At 38.9% G+C, this 24,045-nt stretch overlaps 1 pseudogene; it reads left to right on the top strand.

Moving 5' to 3' along the window:
• The first annotated feature begins 10,901 nt into the window (after positions 1 to 10,901).
• On the top strand, positions 10,902 to 11,463 carry LOC130026847 (protein cornichon homolog 1-like; annotated as a pseudogene).
• The last annotated feature ends 12,582 nt before the right edge of the window (positions 11,464 to 24,045 follow it).

Here is a 24,045-nt window from a genome sequence, read left to right as displayed (position 1 = left end):
GTGATGAAGATGCTTTTTGTTCCTAGTTAGAGAACAATATGAGTTGTCCCCACTTTTGTTTGTTGCTCCTAATCTTGATATATTCATTGGCAGGACGTGATGCCTGTAGTTCTCTGCCCATATTTGTTGTTGGAAGTGGATTCACGTCCTGTAATGTGTTTTATTATCAGTCACAACCTAGTCCTTATGCTCTCAATAAATTGGACAATGCTTGCAAAATCAGGGCTTCATAGACTGTATCCACATATTACTCTTGCTTCTTTCTTGGTTTCTGATTTTTCCTTTTCTGGGTGATTTAGCTTCCTCATTGTCTCCCAATTAGTTTTGCCTCAAAGCTTAGTGTGATTGAAGCTTTGTTCCAAGACAAACTTTTTAGTGTCCCTCTTCAGCTTGGTAGCCAAGTCCACAATACCTTTTAGCAAGGCCAGGCTTTGGAAAACCTGTACTTGTCTTATGTGGTTCTAAGAGGATATAGAACAGGTAAGCATTGTGATGGGTTTCATTTTCATTCTTCTAGATGCATCCTTTTTCTAATTTTTTCCCAGGGATTTCAACGGGTCTGTAAACTTCCTAGGGCTTCACATTGAGTGATTTCACCAAAAGTTCAAGGCAAAGGTTTGGTCTGACTTCTGCTCAATCATCCAGCTGGGCTCCCAGCTGCAGCTTTTATCTCCTGGTTCTCCTGCTGTGAGAATTTGGCAGCACATCCATTCAGCCTGCATTGTTAGGAATAGGATTGCAAACTACACTTTTGAATAAATTCTTTGTATCCTAATAATGACTATTGTAACTGACCCCACCTTTACACTTTGTCTGAATTAAGTTTTACAGCCTGCAGAGCTTACCTGTTACACTCTTCAGTGCTTCCTACTTTTAATTATGGTGTCATGATTTTCCAGGTGCTAAGCCCTTTTAGGGTGGATTCCACTTTAATTCCTCCCTTGTTGCTATATTAAGTTTTTCGTTTTTTCAAATCCTTAATCACTTGACATGAATAAATTCATTTTCACATCCAACTGCACAATTGTAGTCTTATTCGTACAAATGGAGGCTTCAAGCCTATAGAAATTTAAGTTTATTTTCCCAAGCCACAGAATAAGGAGGCAGAGAATTTTACCTAAATAATATCTCTTAGAGGTGAAAACGCTGGAGAAATGTTCTAAGTACCTCATATGTAGCAAATGTATTTGTTTTTCAATATTACTCTTTCAAAACTTCATTGCTGGTCTCTCCCAAATAGTGCTCAGGGACCCAAATGCCAACCCCAGCAATATTTAGCTCAGCAGTGAGCCTGATGGTTCTTGCTCAAGGAGGTAGTGCTGGGAAGGATTTCAGCATGCTGTATATGTATATGACATTATTCTACACCTCTTTGAATTGTTCTCCCCACGATAATGTTTTTAGTTGCAGTAGCAGAAATAAAAGTAAGCCAATATGAACAGCACTTTGAGTTTTAATGAAACAATATTCAGATCTCATAAGATATAGACAAAATCCATCAGTCTTGCTATTTTTTTAAATTTGCACTTGTAATTATTCCTTTAATTTTGTGTTTTATGGGAAAAAGTTCCTAGATTTTATGTTATGAGTTTAACATGTACCTTACTGATTTCTTGAAGATATTGAAGTTATTTTTCTAAAATATACATCTACATATATATTTTTCATATATATGTAATCTACCTTTCATATATATGTGTGCGTATTTATATATTATTCTATCTTTGCTAAATTCTTATGTTCAATATTTTTTAGTTAGATTCATCTTTGTGATTGCATATACCACAAGCTTACTCATTTAAAAAATTACATTTCATCACACAAATATAACATTTAAAATTATTTTGTTTGAAACCATGCTTCTGTGCATATATTGTGCATGTATCTTGAGATATAGATGTGTGCATTTTCTTAAGCTATAGACCTGTGAATGATGTTCTTGGGAAATACACATATTCAACTTCAGTAGATGTTGATAATTTATTTTTTCAAATGGTTGCACATGTTTATATTACTTCCAGCATTCTTATTATGTTAATTCTCTTGTTTTTTATCATCATAAAATTTAGTCTAGTAAACCCTTTCTAATATTTGGTCATTCTGATAGATCTATAGTAAGATTTCATTTGTTTTAATTTCTGTTTCCAGGTTATTGGTGTGAAAAAACATGGTTTCACCTGGTTTGAGTATCTAATTTTCTTGAAAACTTTAATTTTAATTTCGTCTTTTTGGTTGTTGAGCTTCATTTGCAGTACTGAGGGTTTATTCCTGGCTCTGTGCTCAGAGATCATTCCTGCTATGACTTGGGGGATCATATATTACATTAGGGTCAAAAACCTGTGTTAGTCATCCCTTGATCACCTGACATCCCCATTACTCATAGATTTGCTCAAGCAGGCGCCAGTAATGTCTTCATTTTTCCCTGTCATGTGCTAGTGTAGCCAATGGCAACTGCTTGCTCCAGGAACACGAAGAGCCTCAAACCGTTTGTCTGGGTCTTGACGAAAAAGTCTGACCACCTCGTAGGTGAGAAGTCACGCATTCTTTTGACATTCAGTGGAATCCAGTTCATTACACCTCTAGACCAGAAGTTGTCTTCAAATCACATTACGTGTCCAGCCCATCTGATTTTCGAGGCCTTGGCAAACAGGACAGTGTCCCTGATTCTCAACAGCTGAAGGAGGTCGGGACTCCAGATTCCTTCTCTCACTTGAGTGAAGCATGATACTCCAAGTATAGCTCTTTTGATTCCTCTTTGGGAGACTCGAATAGCGTTCTCATCCTGTTTTTGTAGGGCCCAGATCTCTGAGGCATACGTTAATGCAGGAAGAACAGTGGAATCTAAGAGATGTGCCCAGAACCATAGGTCCTCTTAGCTATTTCTTTGACGCTCTTGAATGCATTCCACGCAGCTCTCTTCCTCCTGCACAACTCAGGTGCCAGTTTGTTCGTCATGTTGAGTTCTCGACCTAGGTACACATAACTGCTGCATTCAGAGATGTTCATTCCGTTGAGAGCAAATGGAACGTCAGGAATGAATCCGTTTCTCATGAACATTGGTCATGTATAAGACAAATGATACATGACCTTACCTATAGATAGACCTTACCTATCACTCGGGCCTCTGAAATATCCTTTTTTTTTTTTGTCTGTTTGTTACTTAGTGGGAACACCCAGTCATTCTAAGGGCTTACTTATGGCTCTTCAGTTGTGTTCCTCCTGAAAGGCTCAAGAAACCAAATAGAGTTTAGGGGATTTAATCCAGGTCAGCCGCAAGCAAGGCAAACCCCTTACCTGGTATTTCCCTGGCCCCAGGTCCCTTAAATAGCTTATTCTGTATGACAGTTTCAAAACTTTTGCTCATTTTTTCTATTGATTTTTCTACTTCTAACTAAGTTGGATATTTTAATTAATTTTGTAAACAAATACCATGAAATTATATTTATTGCAAATATCACTATATGTACATTTTTACTTGTTTAAAGAGTTCTTTTAGTTGCCATTATTATAATTCCATAATTTTTTCAAAATTAATTTTTTTCTTGATGATGATTTGGGTTTGTTTATTAAGAATCCTGTCCAGATGTCATTTTCTTTGCTTTTTTCTGTCATGAGATCATGAACAAAATATTTTTGTTCTTCTGTCTAGAATCCTTAGTTTCTTAAATGTAATTTTAATTTCTCAATGCACATAAAATTGATATTCTGTTTATATCAGAGGTTATTTTATTTTTGTGATAGTCTATTATTTGTTGGAAAGATACTGCTTTGCAAAGTACTTCTTATAAGTTAAAAGGTAAAAGGTAAAAGGTAAAGGCCCTCCCGTTGATCGTTGATTTGCTCGAGCGGGCCCAGTAACGTCTCCATTGGAGATAAGTTAAGATCCCATATTTCAGTGGATTACTTTGGACTTGTAGATAGTTGTCTTTAGTTTATAATAAAAAAAGGTATGCTGAAATGTTGAAAAGCTATCAAACAACCATAAATTAATGTAATAGATTCTATATGAACACTTGTTATGGTTGCTTTATCAAATGTGTGTACATCTATCTACCTTCTCATGAGTTAACTTATTTAAAGTATTTCAATCTCAGGTATCCCATAGTGTCATTGGCTGTAACCCTGATACTTCCAGTACCACTAGGCTGACTTTTTCTGGACTCAAGAACTAGATTGAGCATCCCTACACCATCAGGCTAGGCATCATTTGAAGTGGCCCCTTAAATTCAAGCAACACGGAAGTAGCCTTTATAAAAATAGAAAAATAAATACACTTCTATATAATAATGTAAAGCTATTTAAAAAATTTTTAAAAGTATTTTAATATACTTTGTGAATAGACTTTCATTTCTCATTAGATTTCTTTAGCATATTTTTTCCATAAGAAATCTAATATATAACTGGGACTTAATTTCTGAGTTCTTCTTTCTGTTTTATTTATCTATTTGCTAGCTGTAGGTCATTATTATTATCTCTTTAGTAAGGCAGCTATACTACTTTGAAGTTCTGCTCTCTCTCTCTTTTTTTTTAGTTCAAGGTTATTTAGATAACCTAGTAGTTTACATGTTCAACAAAGATTCCAACTGTCTATTTGTACAAATGAAAGCTGGATAGAATTGTTACATTTATAATAATTTTAAAAATTCATTTATATCATAATAAAATAGTTTTCTAAGCAGCAAGCACAATATTTTTCTTTTTTATATTTATATCTCTAATATAATTTCATGGCAGTTTTTCCTGGAACCTCCATCCCCCTCAGAGAGCCCAGCAAGCTACCGAGGGTATCCCACCTGCATGGCAGAGCCTGGCAAGCTAGCCGTGGTGTATTCGATATGCCAAAACAGTAACAATCATGGGCCTCATTCCCCTGAGCCCTGAAAGACCCTTCAATGCAGCAGCATTGGGAAGGACGAGTGAGGAGAGACTGCTAAAATCTCAGCGCTGGGACAAATGGAGACATTATTGGCACCCGCTTGCCCAAATTGATGAACAATGGGGTGACAGTGATACAGTGATGATTTCATATTTATCTTGTAGAGGCCACTTTTTGATGTTGTGCTAAAAGTAGGCTTAAATATTTTACATTTTTAAGCACCGTAAAAATCAATATTATTAAAGTATATGCTACATATACATTTTTATCCATTTTAAATATGCAGCTTGATTAATTTTACCACATAATTTTTTAATTAATAAGCTTTATAGTTAAGACAAAAACAGGTTTAAAGAATGGTATGGAGAGTTCTCAAATGATTTTTCTCCAAGCTGTCACACAAGTTTCTTTTTTTTTTTGGTGAGGGGGATCACACCCAGTGATGTTCAGGAGTTATTCCTTGTGTTGCTTGTGGGACCAGAAGGGTTGCCAGGAATTTAACTCAGGTCGGAATACATGCATGTCAAATGCCCTATCTGCTCAGGCCTTTAAACACACTTCTTATTAGAAACTTTTGTTAATGAGATAAGTTCATCAAAACTTTAAATACTGATGTTCAGAACCCAATTATCAATACTGATGTTCAGAATCTGATTTAAATGAGGCTGGGAAGCTGTGGGCGCCTTAACACCATGTAGTTCAGAAAATGCTCTGCATTCTTCCACTTTCCATTTCTGATAGCACTGACACAGAATCAATTAAAAATAAAATTTAAAGATATTGCAGGTCAATTAAAAATCAAATAAAAATCAAATGAAAACAGGAAGCTGGAATAAAAAGAAAAGAAGATGCACATGGTTCACATGTAGTTGTATGAACTCTGTCTTCCCGTGTCTTTTTCTTGTTTCAATAAACCCTATCTGTGGTTCTACTAGATGATTTCCTTTTATAGGTTGGTAGAGTTAAAATTAAATATTGATATTGTTGGGCTGGAGTGATAGCACAGCGGTAGGGCATTTTCCTTACGCACAGTCAGCCTTGCCGAGCCAGGTTCAATTCCTCTGCCCCTCTCGGAGCGCCCGACAAGCTACCGAGAGTATCTCTCCTGCATGGCAAAGCCCAGCAAACTACCCATGACATATTCAATATTCCAAACACAGTAACAACAAGTCTGAAAATGGAGATGTTACTGGGCCCACTCAAGCAAATCAATGAACAACGAGAGGAGAGTTTGATTGTTTCTTTTATACAAAGTCATTTTTGTCATTTTTATAGCTAATTGACTTTTTAAATTCTTCCCCAAAAGCTAAAATTGTCTATTTATATCATTAAGAGAACAACTTCCTGTAATTCATTCACAAAACATTTAAAACAGAAATTTCTTAGAAAGTTACTACTGTAGAGAGTCTCAGAAAGTTTAAAGTAGTCCATTGCATTCTTAACTCCCTTTAGAAAACATCATTTGTTTCTCAAAGTATGGCACGGGGAAAAACAATATATTTTTAGAGATAGTTGACTTGCTTGTTTATTTGTTTACTTATTTTGAATTGTTGCTATACCATTGTGCAGGTATTCTATATATCTCTGGAACCAAGAAAGTTAACTTTTAGACATGGACTAGCTACAAAATAGTTGTCATTTAACTTGCCCCAGTCCTTCTCTCTAAGTCTCTAAATTCAGCATAAAATTGTTACCAAAGTAATGGTTGGTTGTGTGGGTTTCAATAATATACAGGACATGCTTTATTGGTTAACTCATTCAATAAATGGCATGACCTTGCCTTGTTTACTTCTCTGAATGCAAAAAAAGGTTTAGTTTTTGAGTCAAATGTTACTCTTGACTTGGAGGCCAGGGATCACTCCTGGTCATGTTTGTGAGACTATATGCAATATCTGGAATTCAGCTCATTTCAACCTTATGCAAGACAAGTGTGCAGGATTGAGAAGTAAAACAAAAGAAAACAAAACCTGAGGAGAGTACTTAATTCTAATATTCAACAACAATTTCTTCCAACCATCATTGTCATAGTGATTTCTATTCTATCCCAACTGCCCTGTTTCCTAGCACTTGAAGCAGGCTTCCAACTGTAGACCAACCCTCCTGGCCCTTGTTCCTACTGTATTTGGGTGAGACTCTCATACTGTTTGCTTTATATCCCATAAATGAGCAGACTATGTCTGCATATTGCTCTGAATGGGAGATGTGTGCTAAAAGTGAGAAAAGGACCTAACATGATGGGCTCACAGTATCTTGCAGACCCTAATGCCCAAAAGAAGAGAGAAAGGAAGAAGAGAGAGTTAGAGAAAGAGAGACAAACAGAGAAAGAGAGAGAGAAGTGCATGCCAAAGAGGCAGACTGGGGTTGGGGGTTGGCAGGAGGGATACTGGGGACATTGGTCGTGGGAACTGTACACTGGTAGAGGGATGAGTGCTGGCGCATTCTATGAATAAAACCTGATCATAAAAGATTTGTAACTGTGAAAAATAAAATAAAATATTAAATAATAAAAAATAAATAAATACAACTAAACAACAGACTTTTGTCTTTAGGTATGAGTTCTTACTGTAAATGATAATTTTCCCTTTTTGATTATTAATTTTATACGTGCAATACAAGTTTTTCCTTATTTAACTGAAAGCTCACTTCCACTGCTGTAGTGTAGGATGGACAATTAGTCAAGAAACATAATGACAGAGAAAAAGCTTTACAGCAAACAAGTTGGCATGTTGGATGATGGTAGTCTAAATGCCTCAAAGCAACCATCAAGTCTACTCAGAAACAAATAATGTTTTTTATAGGAAAGAGAACAAGGACATATGATTTAGAAGGCTCCGATGGAAGATCAGCATGTAGCACAACAGGTAATGCATTCCTTGGTGGGATTCTCCCTTGAGGTATCTACAAATCTACACAAAGTTTAAGGATAGATTTTAGGTGAAAAGGTGAATGAGGAAAAACAGTTAGTAGATTTTTAAGGGTAAGGAAAGGACAATTTTTTTTATCTAGACAACTTTTCTGGTTATTTTGCGCCAGTTTCTCAGTAACCAAAAATATTGAGGACACCTAATATTGTTAATATTCCCATCTGTTCACTTTTTTCTTGTTTATAACTTCTGAAGATGGTAGATGCCAGACAAAATATACATAGCCAAAACAATACTAACTTAAACATTCTTTAAAAAATGTTTTATTTTGCTCAATATCAGTATTGTAGACCCAAATTATATTATAGCCGAAACCACCATTATTAATTAGACTAATCTCCATATGAATTCTGTATGTAGTTCACAATCACAAATCATCCTGTTATTCGTCGATTGCCTCGAGCAGGCTCCAGTAATGTCTCTTTCATCCTAGCCCTGAGATTATATTCAAGGATCTTTAGGAGAATGAGACCCATCATTGTTTCTGGTATTTGGCATATTGGGTACGCCATGGGGAGTTTGCCAGACTCTGCTGTGTGGGCAGGCTACATTCGGTAGCCTGCCAGTTTGTCCAAAGTAGGAATGAGATAATAAGACCAGCATCAGAGTCCCTAGGTTCCATCCCATCACCACCCACCCTCTGCCTCTGCCTGCTCTCTCTATGGCAGGAGTTTTGTTCTCCTTCTCTCTCTCTCTCTCTCTCTCTCTCTCTCTCTCTCTCTCTCTCTCTTCTTTTTGGCATTGTGGTTTGCAATATTGATATTGAAAGGTTCACTTGATCACTTGACTTCCCATTAATCATCGATTTGCTTGAGCAGGCGCCAGAAACATCTCCATTTGTCCCTGTCGCATGCTAGTGTAGCCCAATGGTGTGTGTTCGCTCTAGGAATAAGAAGAGCCTCAAACCGATCGTTCATGATCTTGATGAAGAAGTCTGACCATCTGATAGATGGGCGGCCACGCGGTCTTTTTACATCCTATGGAATCCAGTCCGTAACAACTCTAGTCCAGCGGTCGTCTCTAAATCTCATTACGTGACCAGCCCATCTGATTTTTGACACCTTGGCAAACGAGACAGCGTCCCTGATTCTTGATCATTGACGGAGGTCAAAATTCCAGATTCTTTCTCTCATTTGAGTGAAACGTAATACTCCAAGCATAGCTCTTTCAATTCCTCTTTGGGAGACCCGAATAGCATTCTCATCCTGTTTGTGTAGGGCCCATGTCTCTGAGGCATATGTTAAGGCAGGAAGAAAAGTGGAATCAAAGAAATGTGCCAGAAGTCGGAGGGCCTTTGTCCTCCTAGCTATTTCTTCGATGCTCTTGAAGGCATTCCATGCCACTCTCTTCCTCCTGTGCAGCTCGGGTGCCAGGTCATTTGTCATGTTGACTTCTGGACCTAGGTACACATAGCTGTTGCATTCGGAGATGGTTGTTCCGTTGAGAGCGAATGGGGCGTCAGGAACGAGGCTGTTTCTCATAAACATTGTCTTTGTAAGATTCAGCTGTTGTCTGACCTTTCCACACTCACGGTTGAAAGGTTATCAGTTCATATTCTTTTTATTTATTTATTTATTTATTTTTATTAATGAAACACCACAAGGTACACTTATATAGACTTTCAAATTTTTGTGTTTGGGTTTCAGTTATACAATGATCAAGTACCCATCCCTCCACCAGTGCCCATCCTCCACCACCACAGGTCCCAGGATCCCTCCCACCCCCCACCCCCCACATCCCACCCTGCCTCTGTGGCAGGTCATTCCCTTTTATTCTCCTTTTATTCTCTCTCTCTGTCTCTCCTTTTGGGTTCTTTGGTCTTCAAGAGAGGCATTGAGTGACAATCATGTTTGGTCTATAGTCTACTTTCAGCATGCTTCTCCCATCCTGGGAGGATCCTCCCAATATTCTTAGCATAACCTTTGTCCCTGATGTGGAGTTTCTCCCCTGGGTAGTGTGTGTGTATTGGGGAGAGAATATGGCAAAAGGAAGGGAGTTCAGGATACGCTCTTGGTTTGAAATTCTACATCTGAAAGCCTTTCAAAGATTCTCAGGTGGGTCCTGTATTTCAAAGACCTTCAAAAACCTAGTGTGTAATAAGACAAGCAATACCAGACTATTTGCCACCAACTCCCCTCATGCATATACACACATGTTAATTCTTTCCTTAATAAGAACATGATTCTTCCTTCAAACTTGCTTACTAGTTGCCAGTAAATCTCATTTTAAACTCTTTTCTTGGTCTACCATTTGATTTATATCTGTGGGGGAATTGAACTGGGTCTTTAGTTACAGTCTCTCTCTCTCTCACACACACACACGCTCTCTCTCTCTTTCTCTTTATATCTCTCTATCTCTCTTTCATTTTCAGCCATACCCTGTGGTTTTGCACTCAGTGATCACTCCTGACAATAATCAAGGGATGAATCAGATGGGGTTCTGGGAATTTAATCCAGTTCTGACCATGTGCAGACAAGTATCCCTAACTGCTGTATTATCTCTCTAGACTAAATGATTAACAATATTAAATCAGCATTTTGGCAAAACTTGTGTAGACCTTAAGTTTCCTCTAAAACCATAGAGACTTGCAGTTTAAAATTAGGATAACTATGGATAAATAAATAAACAGTATTCTATCTTAAAAAATATTATATTTCTCAGAATGGCAAGAAAAGCTGAGTTAGAATGTAGTGTTAGCATTTGTTTTTTCACGGAGATGTCTCCCAAGTGTCATATAATAGGCCCAAGAAAAGTGAGGTACGGTAAGGCTCTGAGTTGTCCTTGACCAGAAGTATCAAAATTACAGAAATTTGTTCCACTTTTCAACTTCACATATAGTTGGATAAATCGTGTAGAGCATAAGGTGCTTGCCTTGCATTATCCCTGCCTATGTGGTCCCCAGGGCATTAACAGGGGACATTTCCAAAACAGATCCAAAACTGCCCCTAAGTAGTTCCAAGTGTCATCCAAAGAACACCCATTCAACAAAAAATAATAAGGGGGAGGTGAATGGTTTTACCTAGAGGGCCGAGCGCCGCCTTTCTCTGTTGGCATGGGCGCTGCTCCGTGCTCCTCTGCCCTGGCCTTGGCGTTCACTGTTCATGGCCTTCTGCTACATGCTGGTTCTGCTGCTCACCTCCGCACTCATATTCTTTGCCATCTGGCACAGCATATAGCATTTGATGAGCTGAAGACTGATTGAAAGAATCCTATAGACCAATGTAATACCCTGAATCCTCTTGTACTGCCAGAGTACCTCATAAATGCTTTCTTCTGTGTCATGTTTCTTTGTGCAGCAGAGTGGCTGACACTGGCTCTCAATATGTCCCTCTTGGCATATCACATTTAGAGGTATATGAGTAGGCCAGTGATGAGTGGCCCAAGGACTCTATGACCCAACAACCATCATGAATGCAGATATTCTAGCATATTGTCAAAAAGAAGGACGGTGCAAATTAGCTTTTTACCTTCTAGCATTTTTTTACTACCTATACGGCATGATTTATGTTTTGGTGAGCTCTTAGAACAACACACAGAAGAATAGGTCCAGTTCAGTGCATGCAAAAAGCCACCAAATGGAGGGACTTCACCAGCAAGATCCTGTTTCAAAGAGTAGCCTACGGAATCTGACAAGTTACTTTAAAAAATAACTCCTTATTTTTTAAATGTTTCCATATTTTTTGCCTATGGAAAGACTTTTCATATGTTATGCTTGGGTAAAGAATTTAAATGGAATTACATATAAGTTGCTATAAAATGATTACCTCTACTCTTGACAGTTTTGAACTTGCACTCTGTAAGGAACAGCCGATAATCCCTTGAATGACTGCATTAATTATTGACTCCCTTAGACCATTGGAAACTTCTGTTTATAGGAATTGTCAGGGTTCATTTTGGTTTTATTGAAATGTCATATAATTATAAATTAGCAGTAGACACCAGGGGCTTCTGATGAACTGAAAATATATATCTGATCTGTGGGAAACTTCATAGGTTTCCTCATCTATCATGTAAATGATATATATGGACGCATCTATAAATTGTCTGATTTGGGTGTTAGGCATTCGAATTAATCGATGCTCATGCCCAAGTTCATGATGACAAGGACACCGACACCACCAATGCCTCTTTGTTTCATGTTCCAGGGAAAATTTCTTCTACAGTGTTGAAAAACGGCATGATGTGATTGATGCCTTCTCATCTCGGTCAGACCAATGATGTCGTACTTGATCTTTCGCACTTGTACTATCAGGTCCTCGATAGATGTATTTGATGCCAGCGTATATGCATTGAAAATACAGACAGTCATTTTTGTCCTTCTTCGTTTCGGTAACTTAGTTCAGCCTTGAGATTTTATCAGCCTCTCCTTCCTCATCCTTCTTAACGCTGCTGTATTGTGGCTCTTTCAGGGTCAGGGGAATGAGACCAATAGTATTTACTGGTTTCAGCATATCAAATATGCCACAGAAAGCTTGCCAGGCTCTGCTGTGTGGGTAGGATATTCTCAATAGCTTACGAGGCTCTCCAAGAGTGATGTAGGCTTTTCGGGCGGGCTTTAATCCCCATTGAAGGTGTTCCCATGGTTCCAACCATATTTGAACCCTATCAAATATAGTGCGGTAATCTTGGAAGATGTGTATTAAGTTTCTTATGATGTGTTGCGAGACCGCAAAGTAGCCACATGGTCCAGAAAGTGTCCTGTAGTGTGGCAGTGGCTGGGAAGTGGAGGTAGTGGAGGTCTGCCTATGAAGTATCTATCTGGTACAAGTAGGGTGGGGCTTCTGTGTGTCATCCCTGGGTCTCTGAAGGTTGGTGGAAATAGACAGGGCGGGGTAGGGTGGGGCTTCTGGTTTTAATCCCTTGGTCTCCAATGATTGGTGGGAGCAGGCAGTGGATCTCTGTTCCAGGGTCCCATTGAGCCTGGAGTCCAAGGTCACAGAGTTTCGCTTACCTGGCTTTGTGGGGCTTCACTAATGTGTGAGTTTTAGCATGAGCATCTGGAAAGCATCCTGGAATGTGGAAGCAGCTGGGTAGTGGAGATAGTGGAACCTAACAACACGAATCAGACAATTATACTTGAATATATGTGGAACACTGCCTGCAGTATCTATCTCTGTTGTCTATGCACCAACATCCAGTTATGATGAAGGAGAAGTTGAAAAGTACTATAGGGAGCTGGAGAAGTTGCATAAGAAGATCACATCTTCTACAAGATCATTGTCAGTGATTTTAATGCGAAGATAGGACCAAGAAGATCAGCGAAAGAACTTCACATCGTGACCCATGGTCTAGAATGAAACAAAAAGGGTGAGAGACTGTCTGAATTCATCATGTTGACCAAGACCATTCATGGTAACTCACAGTTCCAGAAGGCTGAATCTAAATGTTGGACATAGGAGTCTCCTGGTGGAGGATTCCACAATGAAATTGACCACATCATATTCAATCAATGGTTTTGTCTGACCAATATTGCTGTTGTCCCAAAATTCAAAACGGGTTCAGACCACCGTCTCCTTCATGCAAAATTCTACTTCATAGAGCATAGAGAAAGGACTGCAAAGAAGAGAACTCCCAAAACGACCACCAACTGGGAGCGGAACTATTGTGGCAACATGGGAAGATGCCATCGTTGACATCATTGACGAGGAATGCAATCAACTGGTTCAGCACCTCCATGATTGTGAGAAGAACGCCGAGAGAGATAGACACAAAATGGTGCCTGTCTTTGAAAAAACTCGAGCTCATTCACCAATTTGGCTTGGTGCAAGCCTCAGGCAACCACAAGCGAACGTCTGAGCAGGCAAAGCAGTGCAGAGAAGCAATAAAGGAAGACCTCAAAGAGAGAAGAGCAGCAGTGCTGGCCCTTGTGGCAGAAGCCAGGGAAAGCATTCGCAAGGGCCCGTCTGTCCTTCGCCAACTACAAGACCAAGATGACTCCCCTCCGACATCCTGATGGATCTACCACGTTTCAGACGGGCAATGGAGAAGATTATCCATGACTTCTACTTGGATCTCTTTAATAGCCACATCCACCTGCCCACATACCAAATTCCACAGGATGGATGTCATTCCCAACATTCTTCTTTCTGAAATTCGACACGCCATTTCATAGATAAAGAAGTGAACAGCACCCAGCCCTGACAAGCTAAGACCTGAACACCTGAAGATCTGCCGTCAGTATTCATCAATACACTGGCTAAGCTCTTCACATACTATCTGTTTGAATGCAAGCTTCTGTCCCAGTGGAAAACCAGCAGCACTTTACTACTATATAAGAAGGGAGACATCCACAATATTGGCAAATATTGCCCAATATGCCTGTTGTCTGTCATCTACAAGCTATACACTGGAGTCATCCTGAATAGGATTGGCAGAACATGAGATGAAGGACAACCATGCCAGCAAACCGGGTTACAAAAAGAATTCAGCAGGATCAACCATATACACACGATAACCAAGCTCACTGAGTTTTCCTAGGAGTTCAAGATGTCACTCTGTCTAACGTTTATTGATTTAAAGAAGGCCTTTGATTTTGTTGAGACTGAAGTGGTCATTGTAGCCATAGTCAAACAAGGCATCCAAACTCAATACATCAAGGATCCTCCATGAGCTGTATTGTGGATTCACTACCATTCTACAAGGAAATGATCATCGATGTCAAGAGAAGGGTTCAGCAGGGTGATACCATTTCAGTGAAACTTTTCAGTGCCTCCCTCGAGAACGTCATGTCAAGAATGAAATGGGAAGGAATGGGAGTGACAATAGACAGTCGGCAATGACACCACCTCCGCTTCACTGATAACATCATTCTAATAACACCAAACATTAGGCAAGCAGCACAAAGGCTGGCCAACTTCAACCACAATGTGGAAAGGTCAGACTATAGCTGAATGTCACAAAAATAATGTTTATGAGAAATTGTCTCATTCCTGATATTCCATTTGCTCTCAACAGAACGAACATCTCTGAATGCAACAGTATGTATACCTAGATCGAGAAGTCAACATAACAGATGACCTGGCACCTGAGTTGCTCAGGAGGGTGAGAGCAGCTTTGAACACCATCAAGAGCGTCGAAGAAATAGCTAAGAGGATGAAAGAGCACACCTGGTTCTGGGCACACCTCTTCGATTCCACTGTTCTTCCTGCATTAACATACACCTCAGATTCCCGAAAACAGGATGAAAATGCTATTCAGGTCTCCCAAAGAGAAAGCAAAAGAGCTATGCTTGGAATATCATGCTTCACCCAAATGAGAGAAAGAATCTGGTGTTTCGACCTCCATCAACTGTCAAGAATCAGGGACACTGTCTTGTTTGCCAAGGTGTCAAAAGTCAGATGGGCTGGACATGTAATGAGATTTGGAGATGACCACTGGACTAGAGCCATTACTGACTGGATTCCACTGGATGTCAACAGATCACATGGCTGCCCACCTACAAGATGGTCAGACTTCTTCTTCTAGACCCTAAATGATCTATTATAGGCTCTTCGTGTACCTAGAACAAGCAGACACCATTGGGTTACACTAGCAACAGGGACAAATGGACACGTTACTGGCGCCCATGCAAGCAAATCGATGTGCAATGGGATATCAAGTGATCAAGTGGTCAAATGACATTTATAAAAATAAGAGGGGGAATTTTTCCCCCTTTGACTTGAATATTACTCCTGTATATTGCATTAATGAGAGATTTCCCACATTTCTATCAGAGTAATATACTTGCTTCAGTTATTAAGCATAAATGAATAAGATACGAAAAATACTTGCTGAATTACTTGTAAAGAATTTATTTAAAGTATTTTAAATGTGTTCTAATTTGTAATATATTACTTAAATTGGTTACTGTAATGTTTTACTGTTCTAACTGGTGGTAAAGGTAGTCTTAAGAATTTGCAAGTACTTTAGATTTTCAAAACTGAATTAGAGAGAACATTGTATAACCATCCTGGTGTTCCTTTAGTGCAATACAATAAAACTCTGAAATTAAAAATAATAATGATAATCCAAGATCTGATAGGCAAATTCATATGTACTCTCTTTTAGATATGTTTATATCTGTTTAAAATGTGTTCATACTAGTGTGAGAAGGCACACTGAAATTTTTAAGTTTATTAAAATATTAGTGCATTAGCACAAATATCATTTCTACTCCCTAAAAGTAACATACATACACTCTTTCTTTCTCTCTCTCTTCCCACTTATTTTCATTCTCTTTCTTAGCTTGTTGGTAATAAAAATCAATCATCACTGTATATTTAGTTGTGGCCACCTTATTTTAAATTTTTTCTGTATGTTCTGTCTGCCCATGCCATGTATATATATATATATATATATATATATATATATTTATACACACACACACACACACGTAAACATTATTTGAGTACTATGCATCTTAGAATCTGAATTAAAAAACCTCAACTACACTAAAGGTTACTAGAAAAATAATTTATTTAACTTAGATTTGGTAATTAGAATGTAGTTTCTTTCATAGTTCATCACAAAGAGAGTGAATAATTTCAAAGAAACAGTTAAATTTTATAATTATTTGAGATGTTATTTGAGCATTTATAAAACATGAAATATATTATACTGACTTAACCATATATAAATTATGGGAAATCCTTATAGATATTTCATCCATAGATACATACACAAGTATTCTCATCCCAGTATGTCATTTCTAAAGATAGTGACAACCAGATGAAATAGCACAGAGCAGTGATACAAGCTGATCATGATTGGGGTGATGCACAGCTACAATTTTCTTCGTTGATTACATTTAAACCTGAATGACAAACAGAACAAGGTGAGATAGGAAATATGAAGCAATCAAGGCAAGGGACTTTGCTTTGCTTTGAAGAGATATTCTTTTGCTTGTATAATACTGAAGTTATTTTAGGTACAAAAGATAAAGCTTGTAATTAGCATTTGTGTACTAAATAAGAAACGAAAATGAAAATTTTCCACACTTTATCCGGGTTTATATGCCATTTGCTCTTTTGATATTTGATTTGTGTGTATGTACTTGATTTTTTATGTCAATTTACAACAATGCACATTTAATTTCTTTAGCCTTCTTTTAATGTCATGCAAGTGCATTTTTATTTTACTTTTCTCCCTTCCAGAATTTGAGTGTAATTCAAATAGATTGACTGCTTAAGTTTTTTATTTGGTGATGTTATTTTTTACTTTACTGAGAAGCATGATGATAATAAGCAAGAAACAATTCCATTAAAGAACAGAAATATTAGAATTTTTAGTAATCACTATCCTACACAAGCACACAAGCACACAAGCACAAGCATCCTGTTGTTCGTTGATTCTCTCGAACGGCACCAGTAACGTCTCCTTCATCCTAGCCCTGAGATTTTAAAAGAGCAATTTCAATGCTCTTTCAGGATTAGAAGAATGAGACCCATCATTGTTACTGGTATTTGGCATATTGAATACGACACGGAAGTTTGCCATACTCTACCGTGCAGGCAGGATGCTTTTGGTAGCCTGCCAGGTTCTACAAAGGGAAAAAAAAAAGATAATAAGATGTCGCATGGCCGCGAATGCGGCCGCGCGCTTCCGGAAGCTGGATTTTATAGTCTCTGCGTCTTGGCCGTTGATGGGATCAACCTGGCGCTGGCAGCTTCTGGTAGGTATGACGCCTACCTACTGGAAGATGGGGGTCTGGTTGGAGAAGGCCCAGTCCCAATCCGAGTAGGCTTGGAGACCTCAGCCCCGGGACCCGCATGCCTGGGTTCCTCTGCCAGTTCTTTCATGCATGAGGCCCGTCTGGATGTGTGGAGAATGGTTCCAGCATGGTTGTGGCTGGCTCCGGAGGTCCTCAGCTGCTGGGGCTCTGCTTGGGGCAGGGAGGGGGGAGAGAAACTCAACCCTCCCCCCTCCAAGGGCTCCAGTGAGGACAGCCAGGAGCAGGGGTAGGAGACCCCCATCCTGCACATATTAGTTTTAAAAGCATGATATGTTTGAAAAATATAGATACTTATTTTATGCTTGCACATGGGAAATTGTAGTGGTGACAATACTTTCTTTTGAAAATATTAATTGCATATTAAATAAGCAGTGATATGTTTGCTTATATAGAAACTACATGATTGATGCAAAATTTATGAAATGGTGTTGGAGATGGCAATCTTGTTGATGTTGGTGGGCCCGTGGTGACTCACAAGATGCAGAAAGGAGAAAAACAACCACTTTCTCCTGATCTAACTCTTCCACCCTGTGAAGCTGGGAAGGCTAGCAATGAGAAAGTCTTCTATGAGCTCCTGCATGGCACAGGTCTCGAGTCCCACAAACCCCAATAAGTAGCCATCACCCAATCCCTGGCATTCACTTGTTCTGCACTATATGTGAGTCAATCACCAACACCTAATTTCTTGGGAAGCCATGGACTCAGGCTGGAGCAAGCCATTGCTCTTTGCAGGAAAGGAGTCAGTCTTAAACTTCACCCAGTGTTTTCAGCTCCTCACCTTCTTACAGAAAATAATTTTAGAAAGATATGAGCAGTGAAATCAAAACATTTTATTTGAAGGTTTTTAAGAAAGTGAGAGGAGGGACAGTAAGGGAGGGAAAGTAAGGTACTCAGAAAGAATGTAGGCTTCTTCAAAGGCAGAGAGAGCCCGAACACACATCCCAGCATTAGATATGAAAGCATAAAAGTACACATGTCAAGAAGGGAGATGCTGGTGACACATGTGCTCAGGTATCACATGAGCTTAGCCATAGACTTAAGCAGCACATGGGCTTGATCAGCATATGTATTACCTTCCTTTGTTCATGTTAGCTTTTACAGGTGTTTTTCCAAGCTGCTGCATGTGGAGTATTATATCTAGAATAGATTATCTAGGGTGGTTGCCAAGGGGATATAGTTAGAATTAACTGATGTTTTTCTTTGAAATTCCTGTTCTTGAATGTGTTCCCCGCTGAAGCTTCTCTTGGAGGGGGACTCCAACCTTTTCTGGTCTGTGGTGCTGTCAGGTAAAGATGTGGACATACTTCCTATGTCCACAAGGTGGGTCCTGACAACCTTAGGGCTAAGTTGATTTTATTACTTGCCAGGAACTCCACTGCCATGAGGGTAATTCCCTATTTACTTGCCTGTATCAATAGTTTTGAATAAAATCCAAAGTGTACTTATCTCACTTTGATCAAAATTTACTTTTTTTATCATCAATCACATGTTCACTGAATTGTCATTTTATGCTTAATATTTAAAAGTGAAGATTAACAATGATTTCAAAGACTATGTTGTTTTGTCAGTCAAATGCTAAGATTTTTGCTAACACTATAGCATGTATTTCTAAAAAAACATGTGTGCTGTCAGGTAAAGACAAACAAAATCATGGTGATTCTAATACATGGAGTACATGTTGTGATTGTGCTATGTTGAGGTGTGATTCTGGGACCATATGGTTCCCTGATCATCTCCAGGAATAACCCACAAGCACAGAGTCATATGTAATCCTTCAGTATCACTGGGTGTGGCCCCAAAACAAAACTTTTCAGAAATTTGCCATATTTTATCTATTTTACATGTAATATACCAGAATATTCTGTTAATTAGAAAAAGTAAATTATTTTTGGGACACGCCAGGGATGGAGTCCAGATGGACCACGCACCAGGCAAACGTCTTCCCCGCTGGACTGTGGCTGCGGGTCCTCAGATCTTGCTGTGTGTGATGGAGCCCCTGCCGGAATAAAGCATGTTCTGTGTCACCCATGGTGAATCTGGGGCCTGGTCTTCATATCATGAACAGGGGGTGCATAATGACAAAAACAAATGTGTGTACGTGAGACTGTCTGCAAACTCTCCTTCAATCCCCAAATGTTTGTAATCTCAGAAATTCATATCGGAGAGGAGATTTTAATTTTTTTAAAAATTTGCAGAGTCTGGCAAACTCCCCGTGGCGTACCCAATATGCCAAATACCAGTAACAATGAAGGGTCTCATTCTCCTAACTCTGAAAGAGTCTTGAATATGGCACTTTAAAAAAAAATCTCAGGGCTAGGATGAAGGAGACGTTACTGGGGCCTGCTCGAGGTAATCGACGAATAACAGGATGGTTGTGATTGTTGTGATTGATTGATTTTTGGGATTTGAATCTAATACCAATATCTCTCGAGTTTACAATTTTGAATCACATATTTTTTGATCTTCAGTTTGATAATTTTTAAGTAAATTAATAAAATAGAATAGATAATGTTTTGTGAGAGGACATTCAGAAAGGGAAAAGATAGATCGCTGCAGGGAATATATAAAGGACAAAATCAATATTTCTATGATCAGTGCTTCATAGTTCGTTTCTGACTCACTACAGGTGAAATGATCATTTTGGATGGAAAAATGGAACCACATTTCATATTCATAGAGTCAATTATTCAGAATGACTGGATTATGTCTGGAAGATTCTGGTAGAATCTTGGTGACAGTTAAAGAAAGGTAAGGAGTACATATCTTCTAGACTCTTACATCACTACCAGATAAGGAAAAAATATAAATCTCAGAATTAATTCTGCTATGTATTGACACTGAATAGTAAACATATACACATTTACCAAATAATCATAGCACAGTGGGTAGGGCGTTCGCCTTACACGCGGCCAACATGGCCGACCCGAGTTCAATTCCTCCGCCCCTCTCGGAGAGCCCGGCAAGCTACCGAGAGTATTCGATATGCCAGACACAGTAACAACAAAGTCTCCAATGGAGACGTTACTGGGCCCGCTCGAGCAAATCAACGATCAACGGGAGGGCCTTTACCTTACCTTTACCATTTTATGTGTCTGATGACACTAGATTTAAGATGTTTAGACTTAGCTTTTCAGAAGTCAGATGAATAACTACCTTCAGTTACCACTAAGAATCTTCTCAGTCCTGTGATTCTGTAAATGAGTCTTGCTTTGATAAAAATTCAGTAATTTTTTTCAGTGATTTTTTATTATTGCATTCTTCAGGAACTAGACCCTTAGGCAACCTTGTAGAAGATAGCACTTTATAACTTTCCTTTGATAATATTCTCTTAATGATCTTTTGTTGTAATTTAAAAGAGTCAGTGTTTCAGAGACAGACTTTGAGAAACCAAACTACCTGTCTTTCTTTGTACAGTTAGTAAGTTTCTGCTTCCAACTGATTGGTGTTTTTGATACTAATATTGCAGGCTTATCAGATAGATTAGTTTCTTGTGTGGATTCTGGAGTGAAGGACAATCCAGTTAGTAAAAGCATATGTTCTTTTCCCTCAAAAATGAAATATAGTTAGCTGTTAAAAATAACATATATGTCTTACATTTTAAGACTATATTTAAATTGTAAAAGGCACTAGGTAGAGTAAACAAATGATAGGGAAAAATGAAAGCTTGAAACAACTATCTATTATCTCATAAACCATTATCAGCTTTGTGTGTGTGTGTGTGCTTTTTTGGGTCACACCTGGCCATTCACAGGGGTTACTCCTGGCTCTGAACTCAGGAATTACCCCTGGCTGTGCTCAGGGGACCATATGGGATGCTGGGACTCTAACCTGGGTCAGCCACATGCAAGGCAAAGGCCTACCTGCTGTGCTATTGCTCCAGCCCCATTATCAGCTTTTTTGTTGTTGTTGTAAATGTTGGCTTTTTACTTAGTTCTCTCATTATAGAGATGCTTCAGGCTTTTTATATAACTTGTGACAAACAAAATTTCACCTTATATTCAAATGCAGTAATATCATAGCAGTTAAACTTGAAGACTGAAACTTCATCATATGATCTCTTTTCCTGTACTGACAAACAGAAAGTTTAAAATTCTTGCAGAAATGTATTAGACTTCTTCAGTCAAGGGAGTTGAAGAGGAAAAATCCAAATACCTGTGGGAAAAGGAAATTGTTGCAGGCAGATAGACAGAGATGGGGGCTTCAAACAAAGAGATTTTTAGGAAAAAAAAATAATACCAAAGTGAAGGAGAAGAAGGCACTAAGTACCAACCTTGAAATAGCCCAAAGGCATAAAGACAAGGGCAGGTCTCCTTATAAAAGCTTCAAGAAAACAAAAAGTCATGTTAAGATTATGGAAAAGATTGTAAAGCCCCCAGGCTCCTCCTTTGACCTCAGCCTAGAAGTAAATCCCCGACCAAGAATCAGTACATTGCTGTCTATAGCTCTGTCCATTGGCTAGCCTGCCTGCCTATCTATTTGTTTCTTCTTTCTCTCTTCTTTCTCCTTACTTTTTTTTTTCTAAATAAAACTCTTTTGCTACAATATTCACCTCTTCCTGAGCCCGGCAAGCTACCGAGAGTATTCAATATGCCAGACACAGTAACAACAAAGTCTCCAATGGAGACGTTACTGGGCCCGCTCGAGCAAATCGACGATCAACGGGAGGGCCTTTACCTTTACCTTTACCTTCAATTATATCCTGGGAAAAGAGTTTCATGTGAGTTCTTCTCCATAGAAGTGAGGCTTCTTCACTCCTTTCACTCCCTGAACTTCTTTACTATGAGAAAAGGTGACAATCCAAAACGATCTGGGATAGTTTGAGTGAGGGCTGACTTTCCTTTTTCTGAAAAGAGCAATTCCTCTTTACAGTCTGAGTTCAAGGTTTCCCAAGGTATCAGGAAATAAATACCAATTCTTATGCAATTTAACTTTTGCGGATTCCAGGTGAATCTACACAGCTGCGTTTGTTGTCTCTTGGACTGTGAATATTTATGCCATAGGTGCTCATAGGCAAGTTTTCCAGCCCTAACTCAACCCAGGCACTTCTGAGGTGGGTCAAGAAAAAGTGGATATGCTCTTTTCTCAAGGCTTCCTTTCTTGCTCCCCAGTTCACAGAAGAAACCTGAAACTCTTGGCAAGATAAACAGCAGTTCAGTGACCTGCATCATTCTGAAGACCTACTTTTTAGTGGGAACTGCTTCTCTCACCTACAACAAAATTGAACAAGTTCTGGAACTCTGACCTCTGTGCTGACTAGAAGGCAGAGGAACAGAAGGCTTTACCTGGTACCAACAGACCCTGGGTCCTCCTCGTCCCCCTCCAAGAGAAGCTCCAATAGGAACAAAAGTCAAGAGAAGGAATTTCAAAGAAGACCATCACTTAATCACAATTCTACCCTCTTGGAAACCACCCTAGATCTTGACCCATGCCAAGCCTGGTAGAGTGCAGGCTGCATTCCAGGCTTCTTTACCAATTGTAACACTCCCACTGCTCTTTGTTTACTTTCCTACACAAGACAACTCAACATCCCACTTAGCCTCTTCCAGGACACAGCTCTACCTCACTATCACCAGAGCCTGGGAGGGTCTGCCACAGAGCACACTCCAAAAACGTCTCCAGTTTCTTCACTTTGGCTTGCCTCTGTTCCTCTGTCTGCACTCGGTAATGTTATAGACCTTTAGATTTTGGGAGAAGTGTAAACTGAGGAAAACACAGTCCTTATATTTAAGCTTTGGGATAAGTGAAGTTTTCTTTTAATACTGAACTTTCAACTTCAAGACATAAAAGTTAAAAAAAAATAAAGGAAAAAGAAAAGACAGAGAGACCCTCGAGATCTTACAGTAGTGTCCTTAATCGCTATGCTTGTAAGGTTTGCTTGTGACCTGATGGCAGCTGGCTGATGAAATAACAACATTCCCTTAACCAAAGATTATCTTGTGCCCTTGGTACCAACACCAAAGACAAGACTTATGGCCCATCCCATGCCTGGAATCTCCAGGCTACATTTCATGCTTCCTTACCGATCATACCTCTCCCACTGGTCTTTTTTACCTTCTCCATTAAGACAACTTAAAATCTTGCTTAGTCTCTCCCTGGGCACAGCTCTACTCCAGCCTCACTAAAGGTCAGTAGGGTCAATTCAGGCTTGTACCCTTATAAACTCCTATTTCTATACTTCACTCATCTCTGTCCCTCTGTCTGTGCCTATCAATACTGCTTTATGTATGACTGATTATCTCTTTACTATTAACTAATAGAAATAATCTTTCACATACTTATAACAGCTATCTCAGGATAAGATCTGTCAAAAACTATTCTAATTCTTACTTTATTTAGTAAAGTCTGCCTAATTTCATTGGCCACCATTATTTCAATTTACAAATTCATCATTAAATTACTTCATTGCTATTAATACCAAAGGAGAAAATTAGTCCAAATCATATTTTATTCTGTAAATAAATTGCCCATTTAACATCTGTTTCCCCTCTCGGAGAGCCCGGCAAGCTACCGAGAGTATTCAATATGCCAGACACAGT

This window comes from Sorex fumeus, unplaced genomic scaffold, assembly GCF_029834395.1.
Source record: "Sorex fumeus unplaced genomic scaffold, SorFum_2.1 ptg000035l, whole genome shotgun sequence".
Taxonomy (NCBI): domain Eukaryota; kingdom Metazoa; phylum Chordata; class Mammalia; order Eulipotyphla; family Soricidae; genus Sorex; species Sorex fumeus.
The sequence above is the reverse complement of the archived record's forward strand: the minus strand, read 5'-3'. Positions and strand labels throughout refer to the sequence as shown.